This window comes from Lissotriton vulgaris, chromosome 3_1 (genome assembly GCF_964263255.1).
Source record: "Lissotriton vulgaris chromosome 3_1, aLisVul1.2, whole genome shotgun sequence".
Lineage (NCBI taxonomy): Eukaryota > Metazoa > Chordata > Amphibia > Caudata > Salamandridae > Lissotriton > Lissotriton vulgaris.
Window position 1 is genome coordinate 159881989 of NC_141689.1, and position 15953 is coordinate 159897941.

The window sequence follows — 15953 nt, forward strand, 5'->3', positions numbered from 1 at the left end:
CGCATCTCATGACAGCGATAGCTATCGCTAATGAGATGCAAAGTAGGCATCCCCTCCTAAGACAACATGAGAAATGATTGCAAAACCAACATCGCGGTATTAACAACGTGGCCACTGAACAGCGTAGCGATAACAAAAGGCTCGCTAAGCCCCCATTATCGCATGATTCTAACGCCGGCAAAAAACCTGACTTAGCCTGATTGCCTAGGGGAGGTGGATTGTATGGTTAAGTACACACTTTCGTATCAGCGAGTTTTTCTATTATCGCTGCTCAGTTATCTCTGGATTTCTCGCGATAATGGGTGTTTTCGCCGCTATCGCTCGATTTCTTATCGCCTTTCAGATGAGAGTTGATAATACCGCGCTATCACTGCGATGAAATTCAGAGATTGCCGGCGATAAGAAAAACAGCGCTAAGCGTGCTTTGCAATAATTATCGCAACTCGTTGGTAATATGCCCCACAGTTTCTAGTCCTGAATGGTTAACCTACAATTGATTCTAATGGGGTTTGTTGTTCTAAATAGGTTAATGGAAGCAAAGCAAGACTACAATACCCAAAATGCACTAGGGTTGTCACAGAGAAGCCAAGACTGAAAACAGTATTAATAATGACATGGAGTGAGGTGCTCACCCTGCAGCTTGAACCACAAGCCATCTCACAACACTAACACAATTTCTGTTCGTTCATACATCAGAAGAGAATGTTTTTTTAATCAAATTCACGATGGGGCGCATAAAAAAAAAACAATACGATAATACACTGCTGCTTGAGCACAACATGACAGACACACACTCTTCCATACACAGCACTCCCACAGAGCAGCATGCAGTCCATTGGCAAACGCACTCTAGCGCCTCGTCCAGAGCAGGAGGAGCTATATACATGCAGCACCAGTTAGACACAATATTGTGACTGCATTCTCTACACAATGCCAGACACAATGAAGCGACACTGGCGAGCGCCATCTCTGGGGTCATGTTTCACTCTTTGCCTCCAGTACTCTTCCACCTGGAGAGTTCTAAGCCCAGGGTCGGGCACAGAACAGGAGCAGCCCTGACATCCTTTGTGATGCCGGCCTCAGAGTGCACCAGAGGGGGGCGTCAGAGCCCCGCCGGGTGTGTGGGAGATACAAGGGGTGAGCGCAGGGTCCCTCTCACAAGCAAAACAGCATTAGGCACAATAGGGGTGTCCCACGACTACATCTCCCAGAATGCATTTGACTGATAAGGAACCCCAGGGTTAGAACCTGATATACCTGCTGATAGCGAGGGAATAGGTAAGCTTAAACATGGAAGCTTTCCTGCGGATCCTAAAGGCCCTTAACATACAATTTAGTGAGCTTGTCTCTACACAGATGACACCGCACAGGCCCTGCCGTGAACCCGGAGACCGAGTCCTCCTCTTACCTGCAGGAAGCGCACAGCCCTCTGCCCGGACCTTGCCTGCTCGGTGGAGTCCGCCCCGTCTGCACGCGCAGCAGCGGGCAGTCCAGAGTTAGGTATTATCCAAACAGGTAAATAATTATGTGTGTGTTGTAATTAAACTGTGCGCCTCCTCCGTGAACACAAATCCGCTTATTCAGGGACTACATAGTCCCTCTGTGCCAGCTGCCACATCAGCAACCCTCGGTGCCAACCACTGGAGAGCCGCCCCCCCTTCACCCGGCTCAAAACGAGACCTTTAAGTGCAAGCCCTGTCATTACAAGAGCTCTCTGCACTTTTACATTTTTCTGTCTCTATTTGCCCCTAGTTATTTTTTGGCATTTTATCTGTTGAAACTTTTATACTAAAATGTGTGTGGTAACTCACTGTTGGGTGAAGGATTGTGGTGCTGTAAGTAGGCCTGTATAAAAGAACAATGCTCACCACAACATGTTAGCCTTGCCCCACAAACAAACGTATAGACCTGAAGAGCTTTAACTTCTATTATTTTAAGAACTATTAGGAACAAATCTGCCCTTGACCATAACGGCAACAGCACTTCCATTAAGAGTAAGTAAGTGATTTATAGAAATAATAGAAACATCCTTCTGCTTACAATAAAAAAGAAATCCACTGTGTCCTTCCAGCATGAAAAAAACCAAAAAAGTAATGCATCCCCCAGAGTTGTATCAGCAAAATCAAAATATGTCTACAGCAGCCTCCTTAAACATAGCTCACCCATAAACAGAGACCCCCCAGCAACACACCCAAGCCTTAAAGCCCACCAGCAAACAGACCAGCTACCCCCTCCTGCTCCATTCCGGCCATGTAGGCGGAGCTCAAGAGGTCGCTCAGGTCAGTGGTATGTCCTGCCTACCAACACCAGTGTTGTTGCCACAAGCAGCCCTCATTCACCCTGGAACCAGGCCACCTCGACCCGGCGCAGTGTGACGGCCATTGGATCCGCACTTCAGGCTAGGCGACTTAGGGGGACTTCAAGTGTCGTAGCATGGCCTGCACCGCCCACCTAAAGCAGGGCTGGGGCAGTAGTATAAACCCACCAATAGTCTCTCAATATCCTGTACAAAATAGAGAGGCGCCATCCTCCAGCCTTCTTCTTTGCAAACACCCCGTCCAACAAAGAAAAACTATGTCCATAAAATGAACGCAAAACAGTTCCAAAGACTCAACGGAGAGTTACCACAGTCCAGAATGCCACATCCCAAACTACTAAAATCCAAATACAGCAACAAGAGTTGAAAATACAGACCACTGGAAACAGCCATGCCCATGGGCTTCACTTTTGTTTCGGATCCGAATCTGAAAAGAAAGAATAACATGAATCCCATCTCGACATGAGTGTAATCACAAAGGCGGGCCAAGAGAAACAGTGTATATTTCACAGATGCATTGATAACAATGATACCATAAATCTTACCTGTCCCAACGGGTGGGATAATCCTCGCCTCCATGTCCTTAATAGAATCTAAAATTCTTGTCTCAAATGCTAGAAAATGTTCCATTTTATGGCAGGACCGACAGCTCCGATTATGCTGTTTCAAAGCTCACCCACAAAAACAGAAGAAACAAGTACAAAGGTTTATAATAAAAAATCTTAAACATAGATTCAGATGACCAATCAGCAGCACAAATAATTTCTTCTAATATAGACCCAAGAGCAAAAACCTTAGACACTATGGGCCAGATGTAGGGAATCCAGATTTACTGATTCTAAAATATCGAATTTTACAGATTTGGTATTTTAGAATCGGTAAATGGGATGTAGGTATTCATCAGGTAAGTATTACCAAATCGGTAAGATTCGGTAAATACCGAATCGGTATTTACCGATTCGGTAATTCCCATTAATTTCTATGGACCTGGAGGTCCGTAGGAATGAATGGGAATTACTGAATCGGTAAATACTGATTCAGTAAAAGTGGGAACACATTGAAGGGTGGCAGGGTGTCACTTTCACACCATGTTGCACCCCTGAATTGTGTATGGGTGCACATGTGGCACAGATACATGCCCTAAGGGCATGTATGTCTGCCACATGGCACTGTAATAATTTGCAAAAAATTGCTTCTTTTGGGGTTTTCGATATTTACCACCAACTTGTAGTTGGTGGTAAATAATGAATCCTAAAATGGGAAAAGCACTCATTTGAGTGCTTCCTACATTAAGGATTCAGTAATTTACTGAATCGGTATTTAAGAATTCGGTCATTTACCAATTCCTTAAATTACCGATTCGGTAAATTACCGAATCCTTAAATTAGGCCTCTACATCTGAAAAGCCTAATACCGGTCGGTAACTACCGAAATTCAGTCATTTCGGCCGTTACCGACCGATATTAGGCTTCCTACATCTGGCCCTATATCTCCTCTAGTTGAATGAGTGCCATACATGGAAATATTAATCCCAGCTTCAGACATGACCCAACAAACTCACGGGCCAAGGTCACTGCTGCAACTGGACGGAAACATTTCTGTATAGCCAATAATATAAGACCTAGAGGATCAGCCCTATGTGGCAAAGTACCTTCTTCATAAACGTTTAGACATTTTACAACACATAACTTTGCATTGTCAGGAAAGGCAGGATAATCAATGGGCCGGGACATAGTCTTTGTCCATCTTGAAATAAGAAACAAAACACCTTCAGCAGAAAATAACCTACCTGCAAGGTCCAGAGCCTGCACATCCGACACTTGTCGGCATGAAATCTAACGAAAGCATAGTAAGCTTGGCAGATAGCTGGTTCAATGTTAAATCAGAATTATCAGGCCATGACTCCAATAATGATAAATTACATCCCATAACTGAGTGTATTTAGGTCTCGGAGGGTTAGCTACACTAATATCTTTTAATAACTTACATACCATAGGATGAATACCAATGGGTTTGCCATCAATGAGATTGTGTCCAGAGGACACAGCTGACCTTAAGTTATTTTCTGAAATGGAGCATAATAATGATTGAGCTCATTCTGAAAGGAAATTCAAGATATCTTTTAATTCGGATCCCTCAGGATCCACCTCACGTTGAAGGCATCAACCCACCGTCGCTTCCATGCAGAAGAATATTGTTTGTAGGTGGAAGAAGCGCAAGTTTTCTGTATAAATTTGGCAACTGCTGAAGATAGGCCTGCAATCTGCCCACATCTCCCGATATCTTCCAAGCAATGAGAGTCAACCGGTTTTGAAGAATCGGAGGGTGGATCCCACTGGGTCCAGGAGAAGATGCCAGAAGGAAGGCAGAAGATTGGAAAGGGCTATTGGCAGTTCCAGAAGCATCGGAAACCAAGGCTGTGTTTTCTATAGAGGAGTAATTAGAACAAGGGTTCTCAATTGACTGCTGCCCTAATCCACAACTCTCAGAATCATTGCGAAGGCCAGGAATGCCTAATTCACCGGACCTGTCCATGTCTTTACAGGAAAAAACCCTGGGAATCCAGAAAAGAAAAGGAGGCTTAACAATGGATTATGGTGCACGAGGCTGCCACACAAATAGACGGCAGGAAATGTTGGGCCTTAGTCAATCAGTCTCTCTGCCATCAAAAGTAATCTCTCTCTCCTAACATCTCTTGCAGAGGCCGCCGCACCCGCCCGAAGGGTGGGGGAGGCTCGAATGCCGGCGCCATAACCCTCGTGGTGCCACCAGCGGGGGTAAACTGGTTCTGGGCGCTTCGATGCGCACAGGAACCAGCGGAAGCGGGGTGCGCACCAGCCACCCGACCGGAAATGACCTGTTGACCTGAACGCCCCCAAAGGGCGCCCAATGGTCAACCTGGCTTTGTTTGAACCCCCCAATCAGGGGGACTCACCTGAGACCTGCATGGAGGGTCAAGAGGATTTAAGCGACGCCGCCCTCCCAGCAGAAGCACATCGCATTCGAGGAGCTGGGAGAACGGCGCGACAGCAACAACTACTGAAGCCCACCCACCCACACCTAAGGAACAGCAAAAGTCGCAGTGCTGGATAGGGGGAAGGGCGTTAGAGGAAATCCTACAATGGTTGGCAAAGAAAACACACCGGCGGGCGGTGTGTAAGAGGATGGCCACTCACTTTTGAATGCCGCACGGCAGGGTGACGTGGCGGCATAAAGGAGGGGAGTAACAGGAGGAGACGGCACTCGCGGCCCAGACCCGGCCGGACGGCAGGGCGCAATTTGGTAGCGAGCTGGGGACCTAACTCCCGACTGGAAAGCTCCCCTCCGCAACACGCAAAGGGCGTGGTCAACCAACCACTGGAGCACCAATAGACTGGCAACAAACTGGTTTGGGTACAAGCCCCATTTTCGAACTAAGGAGGGCACAAAGAGACTGACACCCGCTATCACAAGAGGGTGTCATAATGTGTAATATGCCAATTATGATTGATAATTATGATTGATGAGTAATGTTCGCAAAATGGAAGATTGCTTGAAACCAGTTTGTGTTATTAATATGTCTTTGGTTATTAATAAACTGCGGCCAACAACGACCACTAAGGATACCAGGTTTTGTTGGCTGACATTATTTCCCACCTTTGGCAACAGCAGAATGCGGGGGCCGGTAAGTATGGAGACTGGGGTCTCCGCTGAATAGGCACATGCGAGGGTTATCCTGCTACCTGGATTTCATATCTTAGAGCACTGTATGTGGATAGTACCATCGCTTCTATTACTAAAGATACATCACCTACACGATTACCTCAAGCTCAAGTCCTCGCTGCAGGTCAATTTACTACCATACTGGAAGTGGAAGGAGTCCATAACTCCATACGCTGCAAAGACACCAGAAGCCCTAAGTCATTCCTGTGCTTATGTTTAAACAAATACAGCCTCTAAAGGCTATGTTGTTGCCACTCTATAAGCATTGTTCTTCAGCAAACGTAATCTTTGACGGCTGGCAGGGCTCGCTGCTGGTTCGAATCCATGAAAAGGGATCTAAAGAATCTCCAGAAAATGATAGACTAATTGCCCTTTTGGATGTGGAAGGAAAATGTTGTTCAAACCTCCTGTTGAAAGAGCTGGGCAATAGTGATGATGACATACTGGGCCTAGCCACCCTGGTAGACCTAACCTTGTCAGAAAAGGGCAGATTTTTGTATGCCCCTCTCTTAGATTTTACATTTGACAACATCTGCAGAGGCAATTTATGGGCCAAATTACCAAAATGGAAGATCCCGCCCCTTCTCTTAAAAACAATCAGTAGCCTCTATACTGATATGTGGGATAAGATCAGGCTAACATCGAAATGGGCAAATTCAGGAGAAGTCTTTACGAACAAAGGACTGAAGCAGGGCTGCAAATTAGCACCCCTGGCTTCAACCTCTATTTGGTGGATATGAAAAAGGTTTCATGTCCACCAGAGCCGTAGCTTGCAGATTCTACAATATGGGACGATACAATATCACTAGACCAACCCCTGGTGGGGCCCAAAAGGTCCCTGAATGAAGTAGCAAGGCATATGGGACAAAGAGAAATGCTGCAAAATCCAAGATTACCTCTTTTGCCCGGATATTGACAAAATGGGTGCTTGGCAAATCTAGGGTACCAAAATAGAAATTATTAGTATTTGGGTGCTTGGTTTGAGAATAGAGGCTGAGCAGATGCCCACAAGCTAGCCCTCAAAATAGATCTCAGTCACCTGCATCTTTAGGGACCAGTTGTTTTCAGGATGTGCTAAGTTATGGAAGCAAAGTAGCACCCATGCTACTATATGACATCATAACAGTTAGAAACAATCTGGGTAAATGGCTTGACAACTGCAGTGCAGTACCTTTCGCCAAGTCTTTCGACTTCCTGCCTCCACATGCAAGCTCAGCTTCAATTGGGATTTAGTCTAAGGCTTTGGCGGCTGCTGCTTTATTCACAATTCCTTGCTTACTGCACTAAAATCAAAGAGCCCCACCCCAACTCGATTTTTTTTTATAATGGCTGATCTTATCACCATGGAAATCTTCTTTTACACTTGGTGTATATGAGTTAGCCTCTGAAGGGATTTGGACTATGAAGTTGTCAGGCAAAACAAAAATTAAACTACTAATTACGCAGACTAAACTGCTATCTGGCTTAATGGACATGGAAGGGCTAGATAAAAAAATCTCACAACAAATTTGCTGTATATTTTTATAATTCGGCCCGTGAACCATTGTACCTGAAACCAGTGGCTCCCACCCAACCTGTGGTCCAGGGACTAGAAGGGGTGTGGGGAGGTGGCGGGGGAATTCTGCGAAGCCTCCTCAGAGGGTCCGTGACAACATCGAAAATTAATTAATATTAACAGATTATTAACAAATGTACAACTGAACATTTTAAAATGTACTTTAGATGTGAAGGAATTTAAAATTGCAGAATAAAAATCAAATTAGGGGGCGTGGCCAAGATGGCGGGGTGAGCGGACGCTTCCTCCCGTAGCTCCTCCGGCCCGGCTCAGCTCGAGCCCCTTTCTTGCGCTTCTCTCCCCCCGCTGATGCTCAGCGAGTGAGAGGAGTGTGGCGGAGTACTTGGCGCGCACATTGATGTCACTTTGGCCCGGATCGCCTCGGAGGAAGCACTTCCAAAGTTTGGTCAAAGATCGAGGAACGGAGGAGAGCCTGGGAGGCGGAGCGAACTGCAGTGCTGTCCGGACGCCTCGGCTGGGCCTGGTGCTGAATGTTGCAGATTTGGAGGGGATCGGACCCGCCGCGTGCCGGAGGATAGCGGAGCCCTACGGGTGAGGTCTTGGCGGCACGGACGACTTTGGATTTGTGCTTTGCGCCTTGGCCCCCCGACTAGCGATGGCGACACACGGCGCTGTGCAGGCCCCAGCCCGTGAACGACAATCGGTGGTCTCAGCGCTGGGATCGGATCACTCGGGCCCATCTGTGACGCTGTGTGACATTGGCTGTGGAACTTCTCTGATTGCTGTGTTTCGGGGGGGCCCCGGCAGTGTCGCCAGCCGGGACCGCTCTACCCGACCCCGCCCTGCCGCCATCTTGTCCCCGGAGGACTGGTGTTGGTGGCCTCCATCGGTGCCCCTGGCTGGCTGGCGCTAGCAATCGCCTCTGCTGCTATACTACCTTTCTGTGGGACGTGTTGAAGGGGGACCCGCTGCTTCGGCTCCCGGTCACCGCCCCGGCTGGGCGCCGCGACTGGCGGGCCCGGACTGGTCCGCCATTTTGTCGCTTGTGACGCAGCACCCCTGCTTACAGAGCGGTCCCCACATCCGGCGCTCGCCGGCGACTGGGCAACCCTGAGGCGACCGGACCTGTACCCTCTCGTCCACTGCAGCGGCTACGATGACTGGGAGAGGTGGCTCGAGGAAGGGGGACCGTACCCTGCCGGATATGCTTGGCAGGGCCCAGCAGCTGCGGGACAGAACACAGCCGTCACCGGGGTCCTCCCGGGCCTCGGTGGATGCGACTGGGGGTGAACCGCCGGTCACGAGGTCCTTTATGGAGGAATTGTTTAGCTCCCTCAAGGAAGACTTTCAAACGCTGAAGAAGGAAGTGGCCAGTGAGGGCCATGAAGTCCGCAGAGAGGTGGAGGGCCTCGGCGAACGAGTTGAAACGGTAAAAACGGCGGCCCAGCGCCGAGATGATGAGATAGTCCATCTTCAACAGGATGTTCTCCGCCTCCGGGAGCAATGTGTTGAGCTCCAGGCCCACTCTGAAGACCTTGAGAACAGGTCCCGGCGGAACAACATCCGGGTGCGTGGTGTCCCATCCGCGGACGAGGGGGCCGACTTGGTGGCCTATCTGCAGGACCTGTTCCGGGAGATCCTGGGGGAAGATGCAGACTTCCCCGTCCGCATTGACAGAGCGCATAGGGTTGGTCGACAGCGCCAGTCATCGGCGCCCCCACCGGACATTTTGGCATTCTTACCTGACTTCTCGCTGAAAGAACGCATTATGGCTGAGGCCCGGAAGAAGCAGCCTCTAACTTTCCGGGAGCGGCCTGTAGCGCTCTACCAAGACCTGTCCGCCATCACGCTGCAGAAGCGCAGGTCCTTCAGGATTGCCACTGACTCTCTGCGCGAGCACGAGACGCCTTACTCCTGGGGACACCCTTTCCGTCTGATCTTTAGGTGGAACGGGGTACTACACCAGCTGCGCTCCCTACAAGACATCTGTGGGGTTCTGGGGCTCACGGCTACGGAGGAGGACGGAGCTACACCGTCGTGGAGGCGCCCGGAGAGACGGAGCCGACGGAGGTCAACGAGGAGACAGTCGCCGGCGAGTGCAGCTCGTCCCGATTCCCCTACTATCAGGGCGGACATGGCTGATGCTTTGAGGGCGGCGGCCGGGGACTTGGCCGACTCCAACAGTGTGGCCTTGACGGCCTGAATTCACTCCGGGGGGAGATGTTCTTAGCTTCACGTTGCTGGGTTGGGGGCCGGGGGTCGGCGGGGAGCGGATGGAGGTGAGTGGCTGAACGTCCACTTAACTGTTTTCTACGGACTCGCCCGTTTTTGGGGCTTGACTGAGACAATGGGGTGTTTAAGTTTGTATTTGGCTAGTTGCCACGGGTGTGTTTTGGGGAGATGTAAGGGTTGTTTTGTTGTTGGGGAGGTCCCGTCCGATGTTGCCCATGCCCACGCTTGGCCTGTTCTGGCCTTTCCCGCGCGCCTGCCCCATGCGCCCCGCCCGCTGATCCCTTGCTTGCTACATAGCGGTTCTGATCCCCGGGTGGAATGCCGTCCTTAAAGGTAGTGACCCTTAATGTTAAGGGTCTGAATAACCCCGTGAAGCGAAGGGCGATCCTATCATTGCTGGAGGGGACGCAGGCGGATATATGCCTCCTGCAGGAGACTCATTTGCTGTCCCGGGATTGCCACAGGTTGCGCTCTGCCAAATTCCCCACCCAGCTCTTCTCCTCAGCGGCGACCAAGATCGCGGGAGTAGCCATTCTTTTAGCGAGCTCCTTTAGGGGGGAGGTTCTGTACAAGCATGCCGAACAGAAGGGGAGGCTCCTTGCATATCGCATGCGCCTAGGGGGAATAGCTTTTACGGTAGGCTCAGTTTATAGCCCGAATGATGGTGGACGTCACTGCCTCCCCCGACCGCCATGTTATCCTGGGGGGAGACTTGAACATTGTTTTCGACTCTGCTATGGACAAGTCGGCGCAACGCTCCCCGCAGACGGGAGAACTTTCCCGCGCGGTGAAGGATCGGATTGTGGAGATGGATTTGCACGACCTCTGGCGCTCCATGCACCCCACCGACAGGGACTATTCCTACTTCTCCCATGCACACCGCACCTACTCGCGGCTGGATTATCTCCTGGTGAGTGGACCAATGCGCACGGCCGCCATAGCGGCGGACATTGGGGTCCTGTCCCTGTCCGACCATGCGCCAGTTTCCGGCGCTTTCCAGTGGCCGGTGGCCTCTCCCTCTCGGGGGACATGGCGTCTCCGCGATACCCTTTTACATAAAAAGTCTGTTGTGAAGCGCATAGGGGAGGTCATACAGGATTATCTAACTCATAATGGCAACTCCGACACGTCACAAGCAACGCAGTGGGCGGCTTTGAAGGCAGTCCTCCGGGGGGAATTTATTTCCATCTCCTCTGCTGAAAATAGGGAACGGCAACGTAAGAGGGACGAGCTGACCGCGCAGGTCCGGGAGCTTGAGCAGGTCCATCGCCGTACAGGGGCTCCGAGAGTTTGGAGGCAATTGAAAGCGGCGAGGAAGCTCCTGTTGGCACTGGATCTTGACAGGGCGGAGTATGCCGCTTTACGCCTGAAGCATGCCTTCTACTCAGGGGGGGACAGGTGCAGTAAACTCCTAGCCCACCGACTCCGGGTCGCACAGCAGCGTAGTGTCGTGAAGGAACTGGTGGGCACGGTTGGGGTTGTCGTTTCTGGTGACGCAGAGGTGGCGGAATCCTTTCGCAGCTACTACGAAGCGCTGTATGCTGGGGAGCCCTCCTCGTCGCGAGACGCAGAGGACTATTTGGAGTCAGTGGCCCTCCCGGTGCTGGATCCCGCCCAGGTGGACCATCTGGAGAGGGACATCCATGTTGAGGAAGTAATCTCCGCTATAGCGCGACTGAAGCATGGTAAGGCCCCGGGCCCGGATGGCTACACGTCCTTGTTTAATAAGACCTTTTGCAACACTGTGGCCTCGCTCTTGGCTCGACTCTTTAATTCTTTCTCCGAGCCTGGCGCCATCCCACCGGACCTCCTGAACGCAACGGTGTCGGTCATCCCGAAACCCGGGAAGGACCGGACCTTGTGTGGTTCGTACAGGCCCATCTCGCTCTTAAATGTCGACCTCAAGTTATATACGGGGATTCTAGCGTCCCGGCTCGGTCTACACCTACCAGGATTGGTGGAGGCGGACCAGGCTGGCTTCGTACCCGGTAGACAGACGGTTGACAACACTAAGAGGGTGACGCATGTCCTAGAGAAGGCCTCGCGGATCCCGGGGGAGCGGATGCTGCTATCGGTTGATGCGGAGAAGGCCTTCGACAGAGTTCATTGGCCGTATCTCGAGCTGATTCTTGGGAAACTGGGTATCGGTGAGAAATTCCGCACCATGGTCTTCAACTGTTACAGACGTCCTTCGGCGCCGGTGCGGGTCAATGGGTGTAGCTCCGGTAGTTTTGCCATCGAACGCGGCACGAGACAGGGTTGCCCCCTCTCGCCGCTTCTGTTTGCCCTCTACATGGAGCCGTTTGCTCAGAGGATTCGCAACAACCCGGACGCTATTGGGGTCAAGATGGGCCAATATACCCACACGGTCAGCCTCTACGCGGACGATGTCCTGTTGACCTTAGACGACCCCAGGAGGTCGCTGCCTGCTTGCGTCCAGGAGCTGGACGCCTTTGCGCGTGTGGCCGGCTTCAAAATGAATATGAGCAAATCGGTGGCGTTGGATGTGTCCCTGGCGGCAGATACCAGAAGGGACCTTCAGCGCCTTTTCCCCATGCAGTGGTCCTCGTCTACGGTGCCATACCTGGGGATCCTGCTGGCACCCACACTGCCTGAGATGGTGACAGCCAATTACACTTCCCTCGGCAGGAAGATCAAAGAGGAACTTGGCCGCTGGAGCAAGGGCCTTCTGTCTTGGCTGGGTCGCATCGCGGCGGTTAAGATGACGGTGCTGCCCCAGATTCTATACCTCTTTCGCGCTCTGCCTCTCCAACCCCCTGTGGGTTGGATAAGACAAACGCAGGCTGACATCTCCCGCTTTGTCTGGCAAGGCCGCAAGCCATGGATGAAGAGGGCCCTCTCCACACTTGCTCCGGAGGCAGGGGGTCTTGGTATCCCGGACCTCCGTAAATACTTTCAGGCGGCGCAGTTGCGGTACCTGGTGGAGTGGAGCAGGTGGGAGTCCGACAAACACTGGCTTTTTCAGGATCAGGCAGTGGCGGGCTGCACCCTCCAGGAGGTTCCGTTCTTACGCCGCGCGCATCGCCCTGCTAATCTCTACGCCTCTTTTGTTACACGGGTCCCCCTGAGGGTGTGGGATGCAGTTTGCGAGGTTCATGACCTGACTACCTTCCCCCTCGCCGTTCACGCCCATAGTGGGTAACCCGAACTTCTCCCCAGGGATGGAGCCGGGAGCCTTCTCCCATTGGGTGAGCGCGGGCTGTAGAGCGCTTTTCCAGATCTACGGGCCGGAAGCGTGATTCCTTTTCAACAACTTCGGCAGGAATTCGGCCTGACGGAGACGGACAGACTGCGCTATATGCAGGTCCGACACTGGGCTCTCCAACCCCAGGTACGCAACGCTGCTGCTCGCCAAATCACATCGTATGAGCGGTGGTTGGTGACTCGGGTCTCGGATGCCAAGCTGATTACCGATTTGTATAAATTCCTTCAGCCCCCGACGTTCCACTATAACAACCCGGGGAGGGAGCGCTGGCACAGAGAATTGGGTAGGACACTCAGCCATAAGGAGTGGGACAAAATTGCATATCGGGCTCGGCATTCTGCATATCACACGGGACTTACGGAGACCTTTACTAAGGTGTCTACTTACTGGTACTACACCCCGGAAAGGCTGTACGAAATGCATAGACACACTGACAAGGGGTGCTGGCGGGAGTGCGGACAGGAGGGCACCCTCTCACACATTCTTTGGGCTTGTCCGGTGCTGACCGCTTATTGGACGGAGGTTTTGAATGAGGTGGATAAGCACTTTGAGATTGAGCTGCCGCGCTTCCCAGCGTATGTTTTGTTGGGCCTTCCCAATGACCTCATGTATCCATTGAAGTCCCGCAGGGGTAGACAGATTGCGATTGCGCTGGGCTCGGCGGTCCAGAACATTCTTGTCCACTGGCGCACCACCACTGTCCCCTCCATTACGGGTTGGTTGCATAGGCTCTGGCAGGTGTTGGGAATGGAGAAGATGTCGCTTACGGTGGCTGGGGATGTAGATCAATTTGAGGAGCTATGGCAACCCTTCCTAGCACTACTGTCCACGGAATTCCGGGAGCTCACCTGCCCGAGGTACCTTAGACTTCTTAGGCTGACGCCACCGACGACCCCGGTGGATTAGACTGCACGAGGGATAGGATCTTAGGGGATGGGGTGTGGGCTGATTGGGGCGGGTAATACTAATACAGGGCCATTGGACGGGGGAGTTGGGGGGTTGTTTTCTTTCTCTTTCTTTAATTGGGGGTTGGGGGATCGAGGGTACTGGGTTGTGCTTTGCGGTGTCGCTGGTGATTATCCGCGCTTGGCCTTAGATGGGATGTTGAGGTGCATGCGAGGGTTACGCAGAATGTTTATTTGCCTCACATTTGCTGAATTTTTCTTCTGGACCACCGGACTACTTTACGCCAACGCTGCTGAGCTGCACTCCTTCCTTTATTGCGCTGTATGTAACCTTAACCTCCTATTCCCCTCCCCCATGTTTTTCTTGTCTTAATAAAAAATGCTTTAAACCTAAAAATCAAATTAGTATCCTCACATTGATTCAAGGGAGCAGTGCAGGTGCATCAAACAGAATATAGTATGGATGATGAGTGGCTTCAATTGAGTTTAGAAAAGCTTTAACCTTCATATTAAAATAAATAAAATTATTTTTCATTTATTTATATGTGTTTACAAATTAAATAAAATGTGTAATTTGTGAATTTGAATGTTTTTTTCTGTATCTTTTGTGTATTGTTTTGTGGTTCAAATCATGGACAATGCTTAGGTTGAGGCTCTCGGCTACTAGCCATGACTCCGTTGGGGGTCCCTGGATTCCAATTATGATTCAGGGGTTCAGGGTCCCTGGGTTCTAGTAATGGTTGATTGGGAGTCCCCAGAAGTCAATAGGTTGAGAACCACTTCCTTAAACAATCCATGTAGATGAGATACAGATAGGTTCTGATTCCACTCCGACCCTATTGGTACGGAAGAACTGACAGTGGTTCCGAGCGAGCATGCGCACTTCGCACAACTGCACCTGCCCTAGATTCCTGGTGTTGAGGATATTCTGGATAAACCCAGTTTTCATAGCCTTGGGCATTCATACCTGTAATGCAGCGGTGGCATTGGGGTTAAGAGGCAAATCATGTCACTCAATAGCTCGCTTCTTTAAATTTATGAAGCAGGCGTAGACGAATTGTGCAAGGGTGGGCCCTCAAGGGGACCTGGCTGCGTCAATGGCATGAGTCCCCTGTGTATCATCTCATGGTGTGACCTGGGGCCACCTCTGTAATTCAAGTTGACCTTATTGAAAAAAAGTTAGAAGGCATAATACCCTTCAACACAAGACATTGAGGACACATTGAATTTTAACGGTCAACCTTGGAAAGGGCTCTACCTGGGATATTTTTGTAAGGTTCTCCTTTTTTCACCTTTTTTAATGAGGTAACAAATGTATGGCCAGCTCATTTAAATGGCTGCGGTGCAGCTCAAGGTAGTTATGAAGCACTGGTGTATTTTAAAAGTTGCTATTGCTAATTGGTTTTATGTCCTACACATTTTATTCCACTTTGATTTTATAGGAATTATAACAATTTAAATTAATGATGCAATAAAAGTAATCTGTAATCTAACATTTTCCAATGTGCCTTGTACACATGCAATGTTTTTTGCTGTCACAACTATTGTTTAAAGCTATCTAACAAAAGAATTGAAAGGTAGCATTGTTTGAGGGGCGTAATACTTGGTTGAGGTGCAGGGTTAAATATTGTTTCAAGTTGTCTAACATACCAAATGAAAAGCAACGGTGTACAGACAAAATATCGACTCCAAAATATCGACTGGACATAATATCGAGTTTTAAATATAGACTGGACAAAATATCGACTGGACATAATATCGACTACAAAAATATCGTTTTTTAGGTAAGTGAAGTAATATCGACTGTATAAAATATAGATAGCAAAAATATCGAATTTTTTATAATATATAATATTTTATAGTGTATTTTTATGTAATAATATGTGTGAATAGTGTGTATTAATGTTATAAAATATTTTATTAAATGAATTTTGGTTTTATAATAATTGCGTAATGTAATTCTGTAGCGGGTTGTGGGTTTATAGGGGAATAGGGTGGGAAGTAATTTAATAATAATTAATTAATTAATATATGTTTGTTAATATTTTTAATTAA

At 49.8% G+C, this 15953-nt stretch overlaps 1 protein-coding gene and 1 pseudogene across 1 annotated transcript in view; both read right to left on the reverse strand.

The window, feature by feature from the left end:
* Positions 1–1616, reverse strand: part of LOC147726150 (aldo-keto reductase family 1 member A1-A-like) — a 315836-nt gene extending 314220 nt beyond the window's left edge. The window contains exon 1 of the mRNA XM_086960256.1: positions 1409–1616. The gene's annotated coding sequence lies outside the window, so the exon portion shown is untranslated. The remainder of the gene's footprint in view (positions 1–1408) is intronic.
* LOC147726151 (rRNA-processing protein UTP23 homolog pseudogene) overlaps positions 1–15953 on the reverse strand; it is a 54586-nt pseudogene that overhangs the window by 6605 nt on the left and 32028 nt on the right.